This window comes from Haliotis cracherodii, unplaced genomic scaffold, assembly GCF_022045235.1.
Source record: "Haliotis cracherodii isolate W230 unplaced genomic scaffold, xgHalCrac1.p SCAF_7, whole genome shotgun sequence".
NCBI classification, from domain to species: Eukaryota; Metazoa; Mollusca; class Gastropoda; order Lepetellida; family Haliotidae; genus Haliotis; species Haliotis cracherodii.
The window spans coordinates 39,448,077-39,462,562 of record NW_027266330.1 but is presented as its reverse complement, the minus strand read 5'-3'; the positions used below and the strand labels follow the sequence as shown (position 1 = coordinate 39,462,562).

Below are 14,486 nucleotides of genomic sequence, written 5' to 3'. Positions count from 1 at the left end.
TGCTCTGAACAGCTTATAGCCTACACAGATCATTACAACGTTATTTTACGTGAGCGCGGATTCAATTTCTGAGTAAACGTACTTACCCGCATACGGTGTCTGCGCCAACTGCCTTGGCGAAGCTACCGATGGTCCGTCATTATATACTGTAGCCTGTGACAAAGTCCACGCGATAAAACAATCGAGTCCCGGCAAAGGAGGTCTGCACTGATTGTCTGATGTTTGTGGAACATATGGTATGATTTAGCCACACATACTTCACATACCTAACCGTAAATAAGATTGTTTCATATGAGAAATGCAATGTATATTAACCAGTTATAGATGTAAAATTATGACAGAATTCATTGATTCTTCATGTAGACTTAGCACCAGCTTTATGCTGGAACTTTGTGGTGTAAGTAATCTGTAATATGATGCATTAAATTCTTAGATTATTAAACATAAGCAGTTGTGTTAACGCATTTATATATGAGAAGTGCTACACGACTGACATGGCAAGTGCGTGAGTTTTGAACAGTATTGTAATTATATCATGGCTTGACAGCATTAAAAGAGAGAGGAAATCTCATTGTGATTAAAGTATAAGATGTTTGTATTCTGTTAAACCCATGAGCACGGGTACAGTGCGGAAGAAACATTAACCTAGAAACATCATCAGGGCTAATCTGATATTCGCATCCCCAACTGCAGGTTTCAGGCAGGCTTAACTGACGCTACTCTGCACAGCGAATTTTGGTACCTCAGACTACTTGATCACCCGTTGCCACATCAGTGTGCGACAATTACGAAGGGATATAGACAGAGATATAAAAACAACTGTGGTCATTCATGGTTATCAGTTGTGTATTGAGACTGTCATGCTGTCAGCACATGACGTTGACTCATCGTTATTCCTCAGCCTATTAAGATAACAACCTGTGCATAATCACTTGTGCAGTATCAGTCTTAAAATCGGTTATAATAATAATTATAATAATAATAATAGTACTACTACTACTACTACTACTAATAATAATAATAATAACGTCAATGTGTGATTTTGCATCAAAATGTAAATATGAGATGTAGATTATGCAATGAATTTAATGAGACTGTCCAACACATTGTCAGTGGATGCCCCGCTTTGGCACAAACACAGTATCTTAAGCCTCGATCCTTTTATTACCTTCGCCATGACTGTGGTTTTGACACAGAGGTCCATCCATGGTACGGCCCGCAATATGGAGAGGCCGTCATGGAAAATGATAACCTGATCTTGTCTTTTTCATAAATCCAATGAAATCATTCATATCATTGAATTGTCTTTCTCCTTTGACACTAATGTGATTGACAAAATTGAGGAAAAACCTGGCAAATATCCGGACCTCGCTTTCGAAATGTCACGCCTGAATCCAAAGTTCCAAGTTGTCCGACTCCCCATTTTTCTCGGTGCCTTAGGCTTGGTACCTCCCAGTCAGTTTACTGACATTGAGTACCAGGGTTTTCTACCTGTAATACAACCCTTCTGACAATCTGGGTAATGCAGAAGGCTGGAGTGCTGGGGAGTCTTCACATTTTCCGAAAAGTTCTTGGTTGGTTTGACTAGGCAGCGCTACCTGGGAAAAGTCCCATTGTTGTCTGGATTGCGTGTAGAGGGGTCAAGGGCCCTGAGCAGATGATGAGCCTAACCAGCAAGACTGTGCCAGCATCACCCAAACCTTTTTTGCTGCATTTTTTTATTTTAATCGGTATATAAAAAAAAATTGTAAAAAGGAAATTCATATCTTATAGAGTATATTTGTAAGGTTAAAAGATAAATTTGTGTCTTATAGCAATAGTTATCTATTTACGATAACGGTGCTAGTGTCCACATGCAACCCACATAAAAATCACCTATTAGTTTGGGTCGGTGACGTGTATGATAGCATGGCGTCGCTGTAGCTAGGATGATGCTTAAAATATCATTTATTGAGAACCATCAAAAAGTATATAGAGGGCTGACAACTGCAACTGTTTGATTTCTTATTTTTCAGAGCCTTAAAAGGTACAACCTGATCATGAAATACATGTTGAAACTAAAGATAAGATTAGTGTGATTTCTATACTAAAATCATATGTTATTGATATACATCATTTATTCATTGTTAACGCGAGAGAGAGAACGATGGCAGCAATATCTCGTGTGCCTGTAAATAATCGAGTTTGGGCCAGACTAACAAGTGGTTGATGTCATGAGCAGGGTATCACGCCGTCAGGAAACAGTGGCAGTGACCACCCGATCAAAGTTAGTCATCTCTCATAACACGCCTCTGCTTGTCTGAAGAGGCGTCTAACGGGATCGGGTGGTCAGGCACGGTGACTCGGTTGATGCATGTCATCGTATCCCAGTTGCGTTGATCGATGCTCATGATGTCAGTCACTGGATTGTCTGGTCCAGACTCGATTATTTACTCGATTATATATTGCTGAGTTGCGGCGTTAAACGACAAACAAACGAACAAACAAACTCACAACAAGCAAGAGCGTGAAGGGGGCCCTTCTATATCACTGACGAGTACATAGTACATTGGATATTCAGATTGCACAACCACGTTGCAGCGGCAAGCAATGTTAAGGCGAGTGTCAAACTGATATGAATTAGTTTGAGTTTCATATATACAATGTATAAACAATTACTGGCGATGTGTTATTATGAATTAAATATTATTGCTTACTATTGCCTCGTATCGTGCCATCATCGTACATACATTTTAAATGACATCAAAATATATCAAGGTACTTATTTCGGTTCCAGGATCTTACAAATCATAATATATCACTGCCAGAGAACAACCAGTGTTGATTATCCACCGAAACAAAATCAGCAGTGAAAATCACATGAATGGACAAGCGAAAATCAGTGATGACACCGGGCGAAAAGGTTAAGCACGTGCAGCCCCATCCAATTTGTCTAAAAAGTAAGTGTCTACATGCTGCCTGTCGCCGGAAACAGGTACTCATGCCAAACAACGGTGGCATGTAAACAAATCAGACAACCAAGCGATTGCCCAGAACACCCAGAGACATTACAGCGCATCCAAACACCCTTCAACATACTTTCTTTGAGGGTAAGGGAATTAAAGATTCTTCTTTGATTATGATCCGTAGTTTGGCAGCTCCATAAACGTGCCGCACCGCACCGCGGCGTCAACCTCAACTCACTCACTTACTCCAGCAATGATAGATATAACCTGTTTATTTGCAACCGGTATTTTGATGCAAATACAATTCGTAATTTGATTCATTGGCAGATTTTGTAGATTATTGACATTTGTAACATTTATAAGAGTATTTCTGTTACATCACGGCGTGCCGGCATGATGTTGGAGGAAAGGCTGTGGTGCAGGTCTCAGACATTTAGACATTAGGGACAAACCTGGAAACATAATCAGGGCGACTCTTGGGATCGAACCAACGGTCATAATTTCATGGGACACATCTCTGCACATCGTATTGCAGTGCATCCAACGCATATCTATGTAGCACACATATACTTAGTCATGTGCTATTATCTCAGTTGAGTATATAGACTATCTTGTTATCAGTCTCGTGAGGATGAATCACAGTGTAAGAGTAACCTATTTAGATTGCATCCTATGTCAAATTACTTTTGATTTTGATTTGTGCAAATTGTGTTGATGTTATATATATGTTGTTAAAACAGCGATTCTGGCGTCTGCATTTAAGCCGGATGTAGAACACGTAATAACATATGATAACCCATTCAACAAAAAGTTTTCATCCGTTCTTATTGGAAATCATGTGATAGAATTTTGTGACATTTAACTCATGTTGCTCAGTGCTTAATGCAACTTAGAAAAAATAATTAAATCTATTTTCTTCACGTTTCATACAGTGTACATGTACTGTTACTGCAGTTGTATGTATGTGTATACTTTGGAAACGTTGGCCGTCTCGTCCATAATACACAAACAATTCACCAACAATATATGTCCTTTGTACATTAAATGCATTACTATCAATATCAATTCTCAACATATGCTATTAATTCACATCATAGTGTTTTTCCATCTATTGTTTTTTCACATTGAATCCATGCATGTTGAGTATTACAAATTACATGATATTTATAACCTTTACTTAAATATTTGGATCATATATGAGCAGTTATCTGTTGTCAAAGCAAGCATATCAGTATCTGCATACAAAAAATAATCGGTGTGAACCTGGATTCGAACCCATGGCCACAGGTTTCCGGCACGCTCAAGGGACGCAACTCTGCACAGCAATTTGTGAGCACACGGTTTTAGGCAACAGCGACCATTGTTGATGTCAAGGGAAAACGTCATGCAGTGGTCGGTGGAAATGTTCACTTGAATGTGCCTACTGGTATCGTTAATAAGTTTGTGTAAAATTAAGTCAAACCTTTATGGTTTGTTTGTTTATTGTTTAACGCCGCACTCAGCAATACTCCCACTATATGACGGCGGTTCAAACCTTTAAGTGTCGATGTATTTACTTTGTCTCTTTTAGTTAGAATGGATCTTGTTTGTTAAATATGTTTTGTAAAATATAAATGACCAAAAAATAGGCAATCTGCTGTACGGTAAATCATGTGATATGCTCTGTTGATGGAAATAACAATAAGTTTTTTCTTGTGAAAGGAGAATATCCTTTTTGCGTGCTTATATAATACATAATTGGTACTTGTTCAATGCCTTGCACAACTCTACTGAAAATTTGGTTTGATTCAGACAGCTACATAACGTGTATAGGAAGGTACTTCAGTTGTATATATGAACTGTGTATTGAGATTGCCATGTTATCAGGCACGTGACGTTCACTCATCTAAGACAAACATTGAATACTTGGGACCTAATCTGCTGTGCAGTTGCCCTTGGGTTACTACAACATGGAGATGTCAATCATGTCACGGCGGCGACTAAACTGATATCAGTTCCCGACAAAACTATTTCCATAATCCTCAGAAATAACAGTTAGAAGCAGTCTATTGTTCGATACCTTCCGCATGTGTTTATGAGTCACTATTACAAGTCAAACTGAATGCAAAGGGAAGTGTGGGGACGGTAAGGTAGCCCAGTTGATGAAGCGTTCATTCGTCACGTCGAAGACCTGGATTGATTTCCGCATGGTTACAATGTGTGAAACACATTGATGATGTCCCAAAGCGTGATAATGCTGGAATATTCATATATACACATATTATTAGTTGAAAAAGGAATTGCATCGGACATAATTTTAGCCCTTGATGCGTCAAATTTGAAAGTGTCCTCAACATGTCCGCCATGTACCATTTTGAAAGCTTTAGTAAGACCTTTAATAACAGAAACCAAAACAAACCATTGAGCATGAGCCGTATGATGCTGTTTGAAATTATCGAAGAACGTGCATTCCCGAAGATGTTAAGTTAAGACACCAAAAGGTGAAGTGGTTGGGATTTTAAAGGAAAAGTATTGGGAAGTTGAAGTCATCCCTCTTTTCCTAGTCTTGTGGAGTTTCGAGACTCACAATCTGTTTTGAAATCATGTACTTTGTACATGCCTGTCGGTGGTGTAGAATGTTTTATTAGTCGTTATTTATCATCATGGTGATATTGGATGGGTAGATATCAAGATCTAAAAATACATGATCATTGTATTACGGGTACTCGGAGGTAAGGTTTATTGTAATGCATCGATATACTGTCCAGAATAGGCTCCGCAGATTTGTCTATGGGCGTAGTGAACATTATTAACATATTACATATGTAACCTACAACACTTTAAATATCAGACAGTGTCAGCTAAATCGTCTTATATATTTTAGTTTGTTCGTTTACTATGTTATTTATGAAACGAACGTGCATGACATGTTCAATACCTTAACATTTCCATGTGCACATAAAGAAAGGCCACTGACTCCAACAATGTATTTCTACATTCCAAGTGGAGATGTCCGAGATACCAACACTGAAAGGACGATTCTCTGTCCCTTTGATCCAACACAGACTGATCTGTACATCATCTACGTGAAGTAGTTACACATAGATGAACCGGGATCAATTTGTACAAAGTACATAGACACTCGGACAGTCTAGCAAGAACAGTCCTTCTCAAGCAACACACTCACCAGCTCACGTAGCTACAGTCAATGGAGTGAGGAGATTCAAATGAATTATTTTTTAAAGTCAAATCTAAAATGAATTCTATATAAAAAATAATTCATTACAGCACCACTAGCACAATTTATTTAGTATTTATTCTCGGGCTTTGAATTTTGTGTCCAGAAATCAAGCATTCCAATGTACTTGTATCAGCATGAAATTGCAATAGTTCAGGTTTGCAATTATATACATCAAGGGATATTTTTGTATCATCGTTTTACACTGTGGTGACATAATTTGCCATGAATGAAAGACTGTCACGGGGCTGTCTCAAATGATCAGGGATGTAATTAAACAAGAATGAAGTAATAATGAAAACGTGGTAATAGGTTCAACAGTGTATCAATAAAAGCTAATTGTACTAAAAGATGACAGTAAAAGATCAGATAAACCAAATCTGAGGTGAAAAAGGTCCCTGATTAAGTACATCGGTGCAAATACCAAAGTGGCTCAGCTCAGCAACTGTATTACAGTGATAAAATGGGTGTAGCTAAAGCTACACTTTGACAAGATGCCGACCAGATACGTAGACAGCCAATCGAGTCGGCTGCAACCAATTAACACCTCAATCAACTACACACAAAACTACACACCCTAATGAGTGAATAACCTCAGCTGTGTCAAACAACGTGAAATACCACACAGAGGTCTTATCTTAACCAAGTTTCATTCTGTCAAAACATTGGATTTTTCAAAATTGTGAACCACTATCCTGCATGACAAACTCATTGAAAAAATTCATTCCTTGATCCATGGGGCTTTTGATAAAAAAAGTGGTGGCCACAGAGACAGTTACGTATCTATATTCAGAGGCTGTGTGGCTGTATGTTAGCATCTGATGTGGACATGTTTGTGGGGGCGGTGAGGTGCAGCTGTATGTTAGCATCTGATGGAGACATGTTTCTGTGGGCAGTTAGGTGTGACTGTATGTTAGCATCTGATGGGGACATGTTTGTGGGGGCGATGAGGTGTGACTGTGCGTTAGCATCTGATGGGAACATGTTTCTGTATGCCGTGAGGCGTGGCTGAATGTGAGCATTTGATGGGGACATGTTTTTGGGAGCCGTGAGGTGTGGCTGTATGTCAGCATCTGATGGGGACATGTTTCTGTGGGCCGTGAGGTGTAGCTGTATGTTAGCATCTGAAGGGGACATGTTTGTGGGGGCCGTGAGTTGTGGCTGTATGTCAGCACTTGATAGGGACATGTTTCTGTATGCAGTGAGGTGTGGCTGTCAGCATCTGATGGGAACATGTTTCTGTAGGCCGTGAACTGTGGCTGTATGTCAGCATCAGATGTGAGGTGTCGTTGTATGTAGTATCAGCACGTGTATATATAGAGAATACTACACTCATTCTCGTTAGATACCATTTTTATGAAACGAGTGGACTTTCTATGGTATCTGACGGAGTGAACGCGAGGTCAGATACCATAGAAAGTTCACGAGTTTCGTAAAAATGGTATCTAACGTGACTGAGTGTGGTATTTTATTTATTACCCACGTTAAATATATATTTAAGTGTAAATACATAACAACGTTCGTTGACAGACCAAACTGAAACCGGTTGCAAAATCTGGTTGCGCATGAATATTGATATATAACCAAATATGGGCATTGTTGACATGTTTATGCATACGCATTAACAACATGCGACTGCTGTTCTGTTTGCAAACAAACCAGCACCGACGCTCAAGATCCTTTTGCAAGAAAGTCTTCAACTTATGTTAATTCAAGCGCCATGTTGTTAGTACGCAGGTCACCGATAAGAAAATTTGAAATGTCACATTAGCGCCGCGCTTTGAATATCAGACCAACAGTCACACGCATCACACTGCCGGGGTCCTGTCTGTGCAATCAAAATAGTTCGGTTTCCTTGACCTATCAGCTGAATTTATATCATGTCAGTACCATTTTGGAAGAGGGAGATCAGACTGTTCGCCAAAGAAATTCATGTTAACTGTACCACCCTATATACTGAAGACGTGAAAATCAACAAACTCAAATCTGCTTGCATGTCAGTGACAGCTTCGAACGATCGAAGGGCAAGGTCGGCACCGGAATAAGAAAAGACAACCGCGATCCACTCACAGCGTTTTACGCTAGAGATAGGGAATGTTACTGTTCACATTTGGGATGTTTGGGGCCACAAAATCAGAAGTCAAGCACACTTCCACGGAGTTGTCGAATGATTTGTATCGGAACTGTAAACTTTAAGTGATCTTGTCGTGCTCGTTCATTCATGAACAACACCTCCCGAAACAGCCCCACAAAATACGCTTCAAAGGGGACACCGATGGCACAACCGGATCATCCCAAGTAAGTCTAGATATCTGTCCAGATAGTTGAAACAGACTTCATTTCACCACGCTTATCCTTTTACGTTAAATCAAATTGAAAGTTGCGAAAATGGTCGGGTGCGTCACGCTCAAGGGGCGCGCTCGATCGGAAGTCGTACATTGTAAATCGATTTATAGATCTAGCTCGATTATATGCCTGTAGGAGCTCTATGCATAACGAATTTGATGCGTGTGACTATCTTGTTTGGTTTAATAAAGTGTTTGTAAATATCTCTCCTTCTCATGAATTTCTTCAGTTCTGCCTTGTAATCGCAAAATGAATGACGGCTCGCGATTTTTTATGAATGAAAAAAGTAGTCCCCGTGTGACAGAGGTCACGGTTATGTAATCAAAACGAATAAAACAAGGTCAACCTTGTACGACACACGTGTGACATACGGATTTAGTATCTTACCACCTGTATCTTCACCACGTGGGTAATAAGTAGCTTTATGTGTCCTGCATCCAGTTTTGTGCCATCAGCCGGAGGCTACAACTTATAATGTACCTCATGGAGATATGAACATATATACCTTAATAAATAACTGAAACAATGCCGGGCTAAAGCTCAAGATCAATTGTGTATTAATCTGGCCATTACTAATAAACCTATCTACACGGTGACAATCTCAAGACCTAGAGCGGAGTTTGATCCCCTTGAAGATGATGTTCTGATCCTTTTAACTGAAATATGTTTTGGTATATTATTATATGTTTTTCAAGGAATTCATGTTTTCAAGTATTGTTTTCTTTGAATCACTGAATGATTTTATTTGTGAATTTAGCAATGGGTGTTATTAGTGGGTTTAATTTCCATGCTTTATTGGGTAATGAATATCAGCTGTGTTGGAATTGTAAGGAGTGTGTACAGATATTGGACGATGTTATTTAAATGCAGATGAGCCCCAGGTGCAGCTTACAGGAGTGAGGGCAGAGGTCAACGTCATCACGTCGCCACTTGGCGGGGGCAAGTACAGATGTACTTACATTCCTGTCATCCCTGGAGCGTATCTCCTCCACATCACCTGGAATGGCCGACAGGTCAAGGGGGCTCCATTCAAGGTCAACGTCATTGGTGCTTTCTACCCAAACAAGGTTGCTGTGAGCGGTGAAGGTTTAAAGGGAGGTCTTTTGGGCCGTGACCTTGACATCAGAATTGACACAAGGAAAGCAGGGCCAGGTAAAGAATGGTTTCAGCTTTAAGTCATATTCCAGATTTCTTGATAACTTTATGAGACCAGCTGAGTGACTCAAGATTCATATTTTGGGGGTAGCTCATCATCTGGCTTACAAGGAGATATCTTGTTTGATTTTAAAGAAAAATAACCTCTAGATGTAGGACATCAGAAAAACACCAATGTCCAGCAATCTGTATTATATCACTACTCACTTCATATGATGCTCTTCATGTATCCAGGTGAGCTAACAGCATTCTGCAGTGGTCCCAACAAGGTGGCCTACTGTGACCTCGAGGACAACAGGGATGGCACCTTCCGTCTCTTAGTCAAGGCTCAGGAACCAGGAAGACATGTTCTGCAGGTCAAATATGGCGGCGAGCATGTTCTAGGTGTGTACACTTTCTGGCGAGGAGTGGCAGTCGGGTTGTTTGTGTTTTGTGACTTTCACTTACTGTTGAAGATTTATTTCAAGAAACACTTTCCCAAGACATTAATTGTATGATGATTGGAATCATATTTGAGGATGCTGGGTTCTTAAGGAGACTTCTATGATCCAGTGTGCAAATATAGAAACTAGGTCAAAGTGTCAATCCTTTGTAAATCCAAATATTTATTAACAAGATAGTTTTGAATGTGTGATGTTTGTATTACTAATTTGTTCTCAGGAAGCCCCTTTGTTTTCCGAGTATCTGCACAACCAGATGCCAGCAAAGTGCGTGTGAGTGGGCCCGGCGTGGAGCATGGTATCCTAGCAACCTTCCAGTCCTCCCAGTTATTGTGGAAACCCGCGTCGCAGGTGCCGGACAGCTCATGGTCAGGATTAGAGGACCTAAAGGTATAGACACTTCGTCTCACCAAACTTTATCTCAATTTTATTGCTTTACCCTTATCAATTTTCAAAAGATATTGTTTGAAAACTAACTGTATATTTTTGTTCAGATTTTAAAAACAAGCATACAGCATTGTTCCTTGTGATTGAGGCATTTCCTGAAATAATCTTATAGGGACATTAGTGAGTTGTATATTAAATTATCGAGATACAGTGAATATGAACTGTTTCATCATTTCAGTCAGTCAACATTTTAGTGAGCAACTGACCAAGAAGACATTAACTCTATAGATACAATAAAAGTTTTGATTTATATACTCCTGATGAAAAGAACAATAGGTGAAAGAAGCATACATACTTGTAGTCAGTTTCGTCCACTGTCAAATGTAGTTGCAAAGTTGAGTACCTTAGACATGCCAGAATCCTACTGAACACGACTGTTTGCCTGTCAGCATCACACCCTTGATCGTGGGTGGCACCAAATGTAAATCTTAAAATCTGCATTACTTACATCTGTCCTCCTACACATAGGTGTCATGACGTGATGCAGGTAAAATACTAATAAAACAGGCATTAAACAGGCGAACTTTGAAACAGAAAAAAACAGGTTCAATACACATTCATTACAGGTTTTTTTCAGTAAGGGGAGACAACTGTTTTATGCACTGTATTTCATTTTCCAGGGGCGTTCCAAGTGGAAATGTACAGAGATAGCCAAAAGGATAGGACGATTCTCTGTCGCTTTGATCCAACGGAGTCTGGGCTGTATATCATCCATGTGAAGTGGTCAAACGTGGATGTGCCGGGCAGTCCGTTCCAAGTGCACATTGTGGACACTCAGCTGGAGTGAGTGAGTGAGTGAGTGAGTGAGTATGGTTTTACGCCGCTTTTAGCAATATTCCAGCAATATCACGGCGGGGGACACCAGAAATGGGCTTCACACATTGTGCCCATGTCGGGATTCGAACCCGGGTCTTCGGCGTGACGAGCGAACGCTTTAACCACTAGGCTACCCGACCGCCCCACACTCAGCTGGAGCTGGAACAAGTCTTGCAAGAACAGTCCTACTCAAGCAACACACTACCCAGCTCATGCAGTTACAGTCAGTGGAGGGAATTTTAAAAAATTCTATATAATTCAAAATTATTTCTGATCAAAAGGAACAAATTAATATCAGCATAGATAACAAATTTAATTTATGATTTAAGTTATATTTGTTTTTAAAAAAAAGTTTATGAAATGAAATTTTGGAACCACATCTTCATTAGACTATGCAAAGTATATTTTCAGATTGAAATAATCCACCAGGGAAATGTATGAACAAATGTTTGTTACCATGGTATCTAGATCTGAATTTATCATTTCCATGACAAAAATATTTGATATTGGTATTTTTATAATTCAACATATTGTTCTACATCTCATTTGTTCCCTGTTCAGTATGTTGTGAATAATGATCAAATGTAATGTATATATGTGTCAGTTTATGAACTGCAAATGACTGTGGTATAGTGTATTTTTCTATTTTCATTGTTTATCTTCAGTGCTGGCAACATCGTCATGTTTTGCATGTACTTAAATGACTCATTGTTGCTGATATCAAGCATGTGATATTTCATACACCACACTTCAATGATGAGATTATAATCTGTACTCATTCCCATTACTGGGTGAAAGGGAAGGCTTCAATATCTTTTATACATTATTTCTTAATTTTCTATTCTTTGTCCACATTTTCTATCATTCATCATGTCATTTGGCTGCAAGAACCATTCCATTAGAAATTTGTCCCTCATAGAGCAAAATTTCGTGCAGACTATAGAGAAGTGAAATACACTGTAGTTTAGTGTTGAATTTGATCAGAATTTGTTAGAAATAAGCGAGTTGGCCTTATGTGCTGAGGCAATATTGATACAGACTCAATAACAATTTATTAGAAATAAGCGATTTGGCGTTCTGTGCTGAGGCGATATTGATACAGACTTAATACTCGATCATTGAGCAAATACAGTATCATATGTCTGTTGGTAACCAAAGGTGACAATATGTTGCTGTGACGGCTGAGACCACCGGATGTAACATCAATGATAATGATGCATAGTCATAATTAACCTGTAATTTGCATATATTACAATCATGTATTCAAGAATTGTACATTGTGGATGAGTGATTGTAGAATAAAACAGATATAGTAGCCAAAAGTATTTATTTGTAACAGATTTATTTCTTGTACAATGTTAAAGCTCTGGATGACTAGTCTAAGCATAGATGTAAATGAGATTGTTTTGTACATAACACAGGCATTTGTCACTTCTGCTACAATATCAAATATTTATCATAATTTAGAGGATGATTCAGTTGCTTTAAAATATAATGAAATCAATTCTCTTGTGATACACACTTTTCTTTCAAGTCTGATATTGTATATTTGTGATAATTTGCTTTATTATTGACTGTTCCGTTGGCATGGTTTTTATATCAGCATAATTGTGTCATTAATCTTTGATATTATATAGCAGACTAAGCATACAGTGCTAGAGGTCTTATAAATACTTGACACAGAATGGTTGTATGTTATGCTAGGCATGGCTGTATCTGTCATAATCAATAAACTATAATTCATATAAGCATGTGTTGTATTTTATTACGACATACGCACCTGCTGTGGTTTACTATAAAGACAAAAGCTGCTTTTTTTATCACTTGCTTGATAACCGTGTTAGAACCTACACCAAAACGTGGCACCTAATTGTAATAAAGAGGTTGTTGTTCCATATATATATCTTATCCTTACAAAAAATGTTTTCATACAGTGTGTTTACAGCTATCTATCCTTCCGTTTTTGTAGAGATATTATTTAAAAAAGTAAGAAGCAAAAGGCGCCCTGACATCGTTACGAGAACACCTCTCACACACAATGCATATAAAATTCTACCCGAGAACCCCCATGCTGCAACTGAACACCGGCAAAATCCCGCTACCCGCTAATTTATGAGACTGACAAAGTCTACAATCTTCGTTCTCTTTATCAATACATACCTGTGAAATCCAATGTACAGATGCTTAAGGAGGGGTCTCTTAAAATTCTTGAAAAAAAACCAAACTATGCTTAAGACTGTTGAAAAAAGGGAATTGCCTGCAACAAAAATAACACTGTTGCAAAGTGTTATTCTTTAAAAAAATCAGGCTCATAGCTTTAAAAACACACTGGTTCTGCAGCTGAAGCTGAAACATATCTAATCTCGATGCAAAATCCCAGGCCCCCTCCACCCGAATACAAAATGGCCAATCCCTTATGTTATTTATATAAATCATCTTCCTTGCCCTTATCAAGTGAATGCCCCTATTAAGTGAGTGCCCTTATTAAGTGAATGCCCTTATCAAGTGAATACCCCTATTAAGTGAATGCCCTTATCAAGTGAGTGCCCTTATCAAGTGAATGCCCTTATCAAGTGAATGCCCCTATTAAGTGAATGCCCTTATCAAGTGAATGTGAATAATGAATTTGTTGTGACATTGCAGAGCAAATTCAGTCATTTAAGGGGAAAGATGATGTGTTGGAATAAACATCTTAAGTCTGACATTTCTGCTTCAGTTGATCAGTAAACTAGTCATGTGTGGATTCGAACTACTTGTTATTGAGAGCAAAATAGCAGCAAATTATAAAATACAACATCCTGCGAACTTGATTCGTATTTCTGGGCTCACACTGAGAGGTGTTGGCATGTTCATGTCGACACAATATTTGAAAATATCAGCGCAGATAATTAAACAAACACTACTGTGAGTATTCTAAATGTATTTCCCTTACAGCAAACACATGAGAATAGAGGAACAAAATATTCAGTGAACTTTGTAACATTTCTGTACACACATCACATGTACACTGGTACATTCTATGTCCGCTTCAATCACTTTCATCCCATTTCTTCACCGACATCAAATGTGGCAATGTGGCGGCACAACTGCAATACTTTCAGCACAACACTATTCATGTAG

The 14,486-nt window shown here is 38.8% G+C and overlaps 1 long non-coding RNA gene across 1 annotated transcript; it reads left to right on the top strand.

The window, feature by feature from the left end:
- Nucleotides 1-9,382: 9,382 nt before the first annotated feature.
- Nucleotides 9,383-10,409, top strand: LOC139448403 (uncharacterized). Its single transcript, XR_011652081.1, has 3 exons — nucleotides 9,383-9,660; nucleotides 9,898-10,047; nucleotides 10,324-10,409. It is a non-coding gene; the product is annotated as an uncharacterized lncRNA (long non-coding RNA).
- Nucleotides 10,410-14,486: the final 4,077 nt, after the last annotated feature.